This window comes from Haliotis rubra, unplaced genomic scaffold, assembly GCF_003918875.1.
Source record: "Haliotis rubra isolate DU_JTF1 unplaced genomic scaffold, ASM391887v1 Scf311, whole genome shotgun sequence".
Classification (NCBI taxonomy): domain Eukaryota; kingdom Metazoa; phylum Mollusca; class Gastropoda; order Lepetellida; family Haliotidae; genus Haliotis; species Haliotis rubra.
Window position 1 is genome coordinate 716,350 of NW_025766982.1, and position 13,436 is coordinate 729,785.

Consider the following 13,436-nt stretch of genomic DNA (forward strand, 5'->3'; position numbering starts at 1 on the left):
CCCCTCAGCTCAGGGTCAGTTAATCAGAAAGCATACTTTGGGCAGTCGAAAATAAACGGCCTCACCAAATGCTCCAGACAACCCGAGTTTAGGTTGCTGACCAGGCGTTTAAAATCCTGTAGCTCAGCGAGCACTTGTTGAACCAACCTCAACAAATCCACGTCAGTGGTGTCTTAGAGCTGAGTCACTGAGAAATTGCCTATGACCAAATACACTTGTTTATGATGTCGCCGATGGTCTGCACAATAAATGTCATACAAATGTCTATGTATGACAAAATGAAACCAATTATCACTTGCTTGATGACGGTGTTGGTAGCTACACCGAAACGTCGCTCATATTGATAATAAAGAAGTTGTATATGCATAAAACACTCCCCGTTGGGCTAAACGAAACCCTAGGGTGGGTCACTTGCACTTGATACATAGTTGTGACATTAGTTTTGACGTTTGAGTCAATGCTGATCCATATTTTGTCTTTTTGGACGTTAACGCTTGAGTCCCATTCGAGAGGACGTCTTGGACATGACCGGAAGACGTGTCCACCAACGTCAAGCCTTCACCTTCAAGACCGCCTCCGTGGTGTAGTTGGTTAGAGCGTCCGCCCGGAGAGCGGAAGGTCGCGGGTTCGATCCCCGACCGCGTCATACCAAAACACATTAAAATATGGTACTTGTTGGTTCCTGCCTGGCGCTCGGCATTAATGGGTACAACAAGGACTGGTCGGCTCGGAGTCAGTGTAATGTGTCTGAGTGGGGTATTCATGCTTCACTGCGGCATGGTATCTCAGTGGGCTAGCACTATAAAACCAGCTTCAATCTGGGCTAGTACAAGCAGCCGCACATACACATACACACGCATGCACGTCGTCATATGAGCGAAATATTCTCAAGCACGACGTTAAACCCAATTTCACCTCACCTCACCTTCACCTTCAAACTCACAATTAGCTGAACTGGGCCAAAGGAGGAGTCGACAAGACAAATTCTAATTGTCATTGTGCGAATTTTCGGACAATGCCACGCCGTATAAACAAATGGTTAGCAACAGAGGTGGCTTTACCCATTACTGATGAAGTCATTTCAATTGTCCATGCTTTATCTTCACGTCATCATTCTTGGTTGTTTTCGCCCTTACAATATCCTAGCAATGTCTAGGCATGATGTTGATCATTGGATTGTCTGGTCCAGACTCGATTATTTACAGACCACCCCCACATAAGCTGGAATATTGCGGTGCGGTGTTAAACAAACAAACAAACAAACAAACAAACAAACAAACCTTCTGGTCTATTAATATTAATATTACTAAATACATTTCTGTTATTTTCGAATGTCCTACACTTTGTCTTTTAGCATTCCAGAACATGAAATTGTAAAGAACATTTCTTCACCAGAGCGATGCCATGCATTTGACAAGATAAAGATGGACGGTTTAATTCACACAACTAAGACTCCCTATTGAAAAACAAAATCAATATATTTCGTGATATTTAGTTTCAAATTTACAAAGTAAAAGTTAGTTAATATTGCATTATATGGTCTTTATACCGAAACAACTTCAGAGAGGCGTAAAAGAAACCATCACTCATTCATCAAACGGTTGGTAGAAAGTAATCCATTGCTCTGTCACTTTACGTACACAACACATTCTCGTAAATATACAAATGACGACTGTGGTTGGAACTGAACCTGTAACCACCAGACACCTTCCATGTTCAACAAATGTTGAAGCTGCGGTGGCTGAGTGGGTTAGATTGCTGACTTTGTGCCATTAGGTGCCTCAACTCCAAATATACCAGAATCTGTAATTTATTGAGAAAGTGTACCCCAAAATAACATGTGTTGCATTTGACCACTTTCTAAAAGGCATTGTGTATTGACCTGCCTTGCTTAATGATGTTCACAAATATAAGATTCCCATCAGCACCTGTGTCTCATGCAACTGTTTGTTTATTTTTCTAAGCACAATATATGTTCAAAATACAACAAATTAGAAGGATATTTTGATCTGACAATTGTCATTTCAGTTCCTGGTTTAGGTATAATATCGCTTACGTCAAATGGATACAAATCAACTGAGAGGTAAATAGTACTTAGATCAATATTGACACACGTTAGCTCTAGCATTACTGGGTACATTACTCCTAAAATGGTTTCGTATTGTCAATGTTTGGAATAAAATTTGCATACTGCGAGAAGTTTTAGTAATTATTATTATTAAGGGTGCGGTGATACAGTGTCATCCCAACCTAGAACTCTCAAGTGAGACAATCGTGGGAAAAGATATTATGAAAGTTAATCATGTGAGACCATTGCTGAGGTCCTTTCTACCGAGAAGCTACATGGGAGACAAGTATTTGGCGCTGTGAGACTATTGGTGATGCCCTTTCTATGGGAGAGAAGATGACAATGCTAGGTACATATTTCATCCAACATGCCAACTATTTCAAAACACGTTGCTAATAGTACGTTTACAAATAAGCAACACATGTTAACCGACGTGGACTGGTCAATGAACCCAATATTAGAAGCCGGTTTTAACCAAAGTATATATCCCATTAGCAGTCTGGTTAACAGTCAGATTAACTAGTATAACTAGTAATATAGGATAGTGTTGCAGAAGCGATATCAAAACCAATAAACGTGATATAACGATCTGATAATTTTGCAAATGAGCACATTCTCACACTCAAAATGATATGAATTGTGTGTGTGTGTGTGTGTGTGTGTGAGTGAGTGAGTGAGTGAGTGAGATATCCTTCATGACGATGTTCATCTGCTGATTTCTGTGTACAACTTGGCTGATTGTTTAACAATTCGCCTCCACTTCGATGTTATGGCGATGGGAGTATGTGATTTGGACGACTGTGAGTCATCCTGACCTAACAGCGTGTGACAATCTTCTTGCTGTGATCTACAGGAAGCTACAATATTGTTGACATTGCAACACTGCACACACCGGTGCAGTCATATTGCCCTCGTCTAAGGAGTGACTATCACGAAGTCGTGGTTTTATTCTCTTTACTGTCTTTTTTTTGCTAACACTCAGTTTCAGCAGCATTTGGATTGCGTACAATCTATTAAAAAACTGTTTTGATTTTTTGTACATTCTTGAAATATTTCTCACAGATCAAATTCAAACTTAAATGTCATTCTTTGGAATTGGAAAATCTACAACATTAAAGGGAAAAAAAATGTCGAGAACATGTTTCGCGTGTGGATTATATCGTGAACTCCTCACGAACAGTGCTAAATGTGTTGCCATGATTTTCATATTAAAAAAAATCCTTTTGCTTAAGGCCCACACAGACACATGTATAAAACATTCCTATGTAGTTAATGACCAATGGAGATTACAGATTTTTTCAACCCAATAACAATTTGGATTGGAATTGGTCTTCGTGAGAAGCAACTATCGGGATAGGATGGCAAACAAACAAACAAACAAACAAACAAACAAACAACAAACAAACAAACAAACAACAAACAAACACTTCTCATACCAGAACGAAATGCTCAGAGAGGACAAACAGTGTCCTTAAATTATTTTACAAAAAGTAAAAACATTGACAATCAAAACAGCATATTCCAAAATGAGCTTTATTTGATTCCTGATTTAAAAATGTTGTGAAACCAATCGTTGAAGCAACAGACACAGATGCAACTCAGCATCGTCAGCTGACTGAATTCAGTGTAAAAATACACTGAAATGCACGTGCTGCATGAACATATGGCCAAGACAACTGTTGCCATTGTTCTGACAATGAATCAATTGTCCCAATATCTGCATTATTATATATAACATAGTATGGCTCTATATTCCTCAGAGAAAGTCAGGCCGAATGTTGGTATGTGGCTCTATACCTGAAACTCCTTGTACCTGGTGTAGTCCTATAATAACCTGCTTGTGAGGTCTCAATACGCTAACTTCTTTGAACACTATCAACCTAGTTCATCAGTGTGGACGTGTTTTGGTGTATGTTTCTATTCACTATCCTTAGTCTACCTAATTAATTGCTTGCCTCAACTTCCGTGCAACTAACTAAAGACGTATGTTAATGTGTGGCTCTACACACCTTGTATTTATGTGAAAACATAAATACACACATACATACAAACATTTGTATAGCGCCGATATCCAGTACAACTGCTCAAATCCGCTTTGTTTTCACTCGATCATTGGATATCCATCACAACGGCGCATCGTATTTTTCAATCTCAACTCCCTGAGGAGCATACAACTCTTGCTGCCTACTAGGCGCACCGAGTTAATGTGGCTTTTCCATCCTTACGAGGTACCCATTCACAGCTGGGTGGACTGGGACACATAGTCACAGCACTTTGTCCTAGTTTTACTGCACGTTGCTGTACTCGCAACTAGGTGTTGGCAAGTATTCATGAGGCCACCATCTGGTCATCTACCAACGTGGGTTCTTCTAATCGTGGGTTCTTTTAAGTGCACAGGGTTGTGTACTGTACACTAGACAATAACCTCATGTACCTATGTCAGGACGTATGTTGGTGTGTGGTTCTATACAATAATCTTCATGTACCCATGTCAGGGCGTATGTTGGTGTGTGGTTCTATACAATAATCTTCATGTACCCATGTCAGGGCGTATGTTGGTGTGTGGTTCTATACAATAATCTTCATGTACCCATGTCAGGGCGTATGTTGGTGTGTGGTTCTATATAATAACCTTCATGTACCTATGTCAGGGCGTATGTTGGTGTGTGGTTCTACATAGTAACTTCCATGTACCTATGTAAGGACGTATGTTGTGTGTGATTCTATACAATAAATCTCCATGTACCTATGTCAGGACGTATGTTGGTGTGTGGTTCTACACAATAAAATTCATATACCTATGTCAGGACGTATGTTTGTTGGTGTGTGGTTCTATACAATAACCTTCCATGTACCTATGTGAGGACGTATGTTGGTGTGTGGTTTCTACAGTAACCTCCATGTACCTATGTATCCATACATACATATGGTTCATACATACATACATCCATGCATGCATACATACATACCATACATACATCTACATCCATACCATACATACATCCATACATAACACTACATACATCCATGCTATACATACTCCATCCATACATACATCCATAATCCATCCATACATACATCCATGCATACATCCATACATCCCATACATACATACATCCATCCATGCATACATACATCCATATACATACATCCATACATCCATATATCCATCCATACATACATCCATGCATACATACATCCATGCATACATCCATGCATATCCATACATACATCCATACATACATACATCCATGTATAAGCATCCATCCATGCATACATCCATCCATGCCATATACATACATCCATGCATACATACATGTACATACATGCATACCATACATCCATGGCATACATCCATCCATCCATCCATCCATACATACATACATACATACATACATACATCCACCTATGAAATACATACATACATACATACATACATACATGCATACATACACATCCATACATACATACATTACACATGTGACATTCTATCCATCCATACATCCATACATACATCCATCCATACATCCATCCATACACACATACATACATACATACACATACATGCGTGGTTCATACATACATACATGCATACATATAACATCCATACATACATATACATACATACACATACATACATACATACATGCGTGGTTCCATACATACATACATAAGATAGGACATACATGTACAATACATACCTATCATGCATACATACATAACATCCATGTACATACATACATGCATACATACATCCATACATACATACATCCATACATGACATACATACATCCATGCACATACACACATACACACACACATACACACATACATACCATGCATACATACATCCATGCATACGTTACATCTGTGGTTCACATACATCCATACAGGTTAGGACATATACATCCACACACAATACATACATACATACATATCGCATACATACATCCATCCACGCACATACATATACAATACATCCATATATACATACATACATCCATACATACATGCATACATACATCCATCATACATACATACATCCATACATACATACACATGCATACATACATCCATGCACACATACATCCATGCATAAGCATACATACATACATCCATGCATACATACATCCATGCATACATCCATCCATCCATCCATCCATACATACATCCATCCATGCATACATATATCCATGCATACATACATCACATGCATACATACATCCATGCATACATCCATCCATCCATACATCCATCCATGCATAACATCCATCCATCCATCCATCCATACATACATACATACATACATACATACATACATACATACATACAGACATCCATCCATACATCCATCCATCCATGCATACATCCATCCTACATACATACATACATCCATACATACATACGTGGTTCTATACATACATCCATGCATACATACATCCATGCATACATACAGACAGATGTTTGTATAGCGCTTGATATCCAGTACAACTGATCAAAGGTGCTTCAATAACTTTTCCTTCGATCATTGGATAACAATAACCTTCATGTACCTATGTTAGGACGTATGTTGGTGTGTGGTTCTATACACATGTATACCTCCATGTATACAACAACATTCCATACCTATGTCAGGACGTATGTTGGTGTGTGGTTCTATACAATAACCTCCATGTACCTATGTCAGGACGTATGTTGGTGTGTGGTTCTATACAATAACCTCCATGTACCTATGTCAGGACGTATGTTGGTGTGTGGGTTCTATACAATAACCTCCATGTACCTATGTCAGGACGTATGTTGGTGTGTGGTTCTACAATACAATAACTTCCATGTACCTATGTGAGGGACCTATGTAACTTCCATGTACCTATGTCAGGACGTATGTTGGTGTGTGGTTTCTATACAATAACCTTCATGTACCTATGTCAGGACGTATGTTGGTGTGTGGTTCTATACAATAACCTATGTCAGGACGTATGTTGGTGTGTGGTTCTGTACCGTATGTTGGTGTGTGGTTCTATACAATGTCAGTACGTATGTTAGGACGTGTGTGGTTCTATACAATAACCTCCATGTACCTATGTCAGGACGTATGTTGGTGTGTGGTTCTATACAATAACCTCCATGTACCTATGTCAGGACGTATGTTGGTGTGTGGTTCTATACAATAACCTCCATGTACCTATGTCAGGACGTATGTTGGTGTGTGGTTCTATACAATAACCTCCATGTACCTATGTCAGGACGTATGTTGGTGTGTGGTTCTATACAATAACTTCCATGTACCTATGTCAGGACGTATGTTGGTGTGTGGTTCTATACAATAACCTCCATGTACCTATGTCAGGACGTATGTTGGTGTGTGGTTCTATACAATAACCTCCATGTACCTATGTCAGGACGTATGTTGGTGTGTGGTTCTATACAATAACCTCCATGTACCTATGTGAGGACGTATGTTGGTGTGTATTCTATACAATAACCTCCATGTACCTATGTCAGGACGTATGTGTTGGTGTGTGGTTCTATACAATAACCTTCATGTACCTATGTCAGGACGTATGTTGGTGTGTGGTTCTACAATACAATAATGTTGGTGCGTGGTTCCATAGAATAACCTCCATGTACCTATGAGAGTACGTTTGTTGTGTGTGGTTTTATACAATAACATTCATGTACCTATGTTAGGACGTATGTTGGTGTGTGGTTCTATACAATAACCTTCATGTACCTATGTCAGGACGTATGTTGGTGTGTGGTTCTATACAATAACCTCCATGTACCTATGTCAGGACGTATGTTGGTGTGTGGTTCTATACAATAACCTTCATGTACCTATGTCAGGACGTATGTTGGTGTGTGGTTCTATACAATAACCTTCATGTACCTATGTGAGGACGTATGTTGGTGTGTGGTTCTATACAATAACTTCCTTGTACCTATGTCAGGACGTACGTTGGTGTGTGGCTCTATGGAATGACCTCATTGTACCTTTGTCAGGGCGTATGTCCTTCTATGGTTTTATACATAAAGCTAATTGTACCAAGGTGAAGACGTAAGTTGGTGTGTGGTACTATGAGCTATCTCCTCGTCGCTAATGACTGCGCTATTTCCATTCAGCCTTCTTGTTCCCCAGTATGCTCTATTTACATCCCGAGACTGCTATCCACGCCTCATAGAAACCTGTTGATTTACAACATGTCTGCGACCTCCCACGTGTACACGCGCCTTGCACGAGCTGACTCTTAGCAGACGAACATCTCGACACCAGACGATATCCGGTAACAGATGGGAGCAAATCTCGAAAACACCTTTTTTCACGAAAATCTTTTCAGGCAGTCAAACCACGAAAATGGTGTTTTAATAGGAAAACACTTTATTCCGAGTAATAACAACACTCGAGTCACAACACCAGTTCTTTACTTGGGTTCTCGTTAAATGTTTACAATGCCTTCAGCGTGTTGAAAATGAACCGAAAATATGCTACTCTTTTGTAATGAATTCCATTGAGCATGAATGTAACTGCCTCTGCTCTTTGTCAACATCCAAAATATTTTCATATTGTGGCGGTCATGAATGGCGGACCTCCCATGTTCAGAGGTTTAACGTTTGTACAACCTCGTGCCGCTCGGTGTAATGTCCCTCAAGCTGTCGGCGTTCTCAGTCGCCAACGATACAGGGGATTTGAGATGAATGGGACGTTTTGCAAGAACACGAAAAGATATTTGCCATCTTCACATTTCCCAAAGCTCTTTTATTGTGACTGTCGTTGTGGTTTTCTCAGATCTTATTTTTTGTCGTCTTGTACTCACAGCGTGATATCGCGTGCTTGGTTGTGAAAATACAGACAGAGGTAACCGAATGGCGTTATTGTCGGAGTTGTACAAAATTTTGCTGACATGGTGAAATTAACTTAAGTCGTCTGTGGTCTGGTGTGACGAGTGATTGCTGGGCATGCGAGTTGAACTATTTCAAAATATGTTTGTCCCCAAACATGCACATTTCTGTTGTTTGTAGTTAGAGAGGGAACTGATAATTGCATGTTGTGACAACTTGTAACAATAATAATATTTATAATTTATTTATTCATAATTTGCTTAAAGTCACAGTGATTTCAAAGAAGCGGAACCTCGTTTATCCAGACAGAGTTATACAGAGGGACAAATATTCTAAACGGTTAAAGGTTGTAGGGAACTAGTTTTTCTTTATATTTCATTAATTTGAAGGTCAGTAAACAGTGAACTGAGGTATTTGCGATGCTATAATATATTCATATATTTTGTACGCAGTTTCTGTGCCCATATGACTGAAGTACTGTCGATTTGACAATAAATAAAAACACACGTGCATACCCACACACAAACAATATATGCATATAAAAACAACAAAGATAAAAAAAAAATTAAACAAAATAAACAAACAAAAAACCAATAACAAACCCGGCAGACTTGTATTTTAAACGTTGAAAACATAAAATAAAACTAACACAAGCCTCCTAAGAGAAACATTTTGTTATTTACACATTATTGTGAGTTTTCACTTCTCCTGCACTATTTAAATATACAGTATATAGGTTCGTATCTTGCATGATGTGTTTTTTTATCAAAGGGATTCCAACGCTTTATTTCTTCTTATGTTGCACTTATATATAGGTATTTTCTTGAAAAAAATGAGGTGACCAAAATATGTTTAAACGTTGCTAGGCTGAAATGTCGTTTTCAGATGATCATTATTATGATGCGTGTAATATCGTCTTTGAAACAAACAGGTGTAATAAATTACCATCAATAAAGCTGTTCTTGCTTGTGCTACTTTTGCATACTATGCTTTTGATTAACCCAACACCCCTGCCCACCCTCCGCAGTTTTATTTAAATAAGATTCATTTCAATTAATAATAGGTGCGATGAAGTTGGTATCGTATTAACAAGCTTAAAATAATTAAGATAAAGCATAACGGTAATCTGTGAAAATTAATCTAACTACAAAATGATACAAAATATTTACGTAAACATGGACAAACATGGAGATCGATTCTCTTCGTGTCAGGATAAAATGTGGGTTTAGGCAGTAAAATACATAAACTGGGCAGAAAAAAACTACTTTCTTTGTCATCGAAGGTGTTGATTAATCCTTTACAATACGCTAAAAGAGCTCTTCTCCAATCATTTTGCGCCTGTCATCTGTACCGAGAAGAAGGCATGTGTGCACGAGGCATCGTACTCTCGTCACCATCATCATCAACGTTATCACCGACAACTGGCTGCCTCATCAGATGGCTCCTGGAAAGCGCCTTGACGATGTGACGGGCTCAACACTGTGGGTGGGAAGTAGATGGTACTGGAAACATTAGCCTCGTGTTGAACTTAAAACGTTGTAATGTAACCGTACGACAAAATGTCAAGAAAATGCCTCTTTTATAAGACTTCCTTCACATACAATAGATCAAGGACACATTATGTTTCAGTAATGTGTGAAATTCGTATGATCTTGTACTGCAACCTTATTGTTAAACTAGTTCGGTTCCTATTGGATGAAGAATAAGAATTATTCAATCGTGTTTCGCTTGATGTACATTAAAATGCCATATAGTCACAATTGCTTGGTGAAGTAAATATCTTCTCAAGTAAAACATCACCATTAATTATGAATGAGCTGCCTGGCAAAAGTAAGTGCACAATTTAAAATTTGGATTTGACAAAACACAAACTTTATTAAAACTTCACAGGGCTGACAACAGTCGCCGATATGCTGCGAACGCAATTTTCATATCCTTATCAAATGAACAAGCAAATGAACAATATCTTGTTTGTTCATATTTCACCTTAACACATGGTGCAAACTTTCTTTTTCGAAGGGAGAATAAAATCCATGGATTTTCGGAATATTTTTTAGAAAAATAAATTTCCAATCCCACCAAATTTTCGTTGAACACAGTGAAACCTTTTTGAGCATATTTTTAGGATGTAGTTTTTCTAGTATGCTGCCGTTCAGTTTGGTATATATGGAGGAACAATCAACTTTTCCCAATTATCGTTTAGGGGGATACAGACATTGGGTCGTTTACCGTTAGAAGGGGCACGGAAGGAAACCTGATATCTTTGTAGTTGGTCTTTATGGGATTCCCAGTCGGACGAAGAACTCGACCCAAACATGTTTTGACTGAAGGTTGGATGAATGCGAATGCCTCGTGTTGGTCTAACACTCCTGAAGGTAAAACAGGTTGCATGTCTGATGGCTTTTTGTCTAATATTCCTATAAGTGAAGCGTTTATTCGTGAGTCTGTTACAAATATAAATTCTTTACGGAACATTTGAATTTACACCTGATAATATGAATAATGGTTATACATATTAGACATGTATTATACATTATTATGTGTTTTGTGTTTGTTTATATATTCTATTCTATATATTAACAAACACATTTTATCCAGGAGATAATATTTATTAGTAAATACACATGGAGATGAGAGTATTTTCAGTAAACAATTATGTCATTATTTGTCATTAGACTCATAAAGAGAGAAATACATTGCCTCACAGTTATTATCGGTATGTATGGAATTTAAAATGTCAGTTAGGATTATGAGTGAGTGAGTGAGTGAGTTTGGTTTTACGACTCTTTTAGCAATATTTCAGCAATATCACGGCGGGGGACACCAGAAATGAGCTTCACACAATGTACCCATGTGGGGATTCGAACCCGGGTCTTCGGCGTGACGAGCCAACGCTTTAACCACTAGGCTACCCCACCGCCCCCAGTTAGGATTATGAATAAGCCGGCAAACACATAGCATTAGAAATCACTATAATCGTTTTAATTTTGATTTACGGCACAAAAGTAGTCAAGAGGAAATAGCATTTACAAGGAAAGCGGGAAGGTCGCGGGTTCTATAACCTGCCAACTCGCACCAAAGTGTGGTAAAAGATGGCACTTACTGTTACCCTGGCAGGTAGTCGGAGACAAAAGAGAACCCCGCATACTTATGACATTAGAAATAATTTTAATCATTTTAATTTTGATTCACGCTACACATGTAGTCGAGAGGAAAAGTGTTTACAAGGAAAGCTGAAGGCTGCTAGTTCTATCCCCTGCCAACTCGCACCAAAGTGCGGTAAAAGATGGCACTCATTGTTACCATGGCTGGTACTCGAAGACAAAACAAAGGACGGCTGAATCTCAGTAGGCCTACATAGTGTCTGGGAGGTGTATCCAAGTTTCAAGGTCATACGGTATATAAAACCGACCATCCAGACTTGTATACACACACCCATATGTATCTTTAGACTAAGGCTTAGTCTCTGAATATATATAATTTTGATAGTAACAAACAAGCCCATTTATATTGAAAAGGAACCCTAGGGAGACCAGAGATTCAGAACCTGAGGAAACTAGACTTGCTTTATTTAGGGCTTTAGCACTGCAGAGAGGGCTTAGCAGTAGCGAAATTAATGTGGTTCAGGGACTGTGAGACAGACTAATGTATCTTTGAACGCTGCTTTAACACATCCGCACACGCGGGCACACACACACGGGCGCAAACGCACACTCGCGCGCGCGCACACATACACACACACGCACATGATATTACGTAAATGTGTGCAAATGAACATTTGATGATGTTTAATTGGCATTCATCTTGTACATAAACCTGATAATCACTCACCTCGACCAAGTCTATATTGTCTAAAATATATTTCACAGTATCTACAAGTGCAACTGATCTTGATAAAAATCATACTTGTATTGTACCATAAACCACATTCCAATAAACGCTCTGTCCACATGCAAGGTACTTTCATTGAAATATCTCATTTGAATTCCGATAAAATACAATACAATTATGATGAAACTTATGGATCTGCCACGAGGGCTCGACAAGCTATGATCAATGCCTGCCCGTACTCAAAAACAATAACACACGTGTTGATAGAATCTCTTGAACATATTCATTTTCAGCTAACTATTTACACCCCAGAAAATACCACGATAACATCAAACAAAACAAGATAGTGCGTCATCGGACTCCCAGACGGTAGTTGTCGAAGTGTTTCAGACAAACTTGGCGGGAATCCTAGCACGAGCAGACGACATTCCTAATTAACCAACTTAAGTTGTCTGACTCTGTACGCTGTAGTACAGGCTCGTAAGACGTACAGTCGGCCCGGCGTACAAAGGCAAATCAACCTGTGTAACGTATGGGATCCTCCCAAGTGGGTCTAGAGAGGACGTCTGCTTGAGTTAATCGGCTGCAGACCACCAGAGGCGTCTGTTAGACCACGCCTTAATATGGCAGGCGGACGCGGGATCACCCTATGTGATTGGTCAACCCTCACCCGCCTCCTAATTCCTTCTTATAAAAC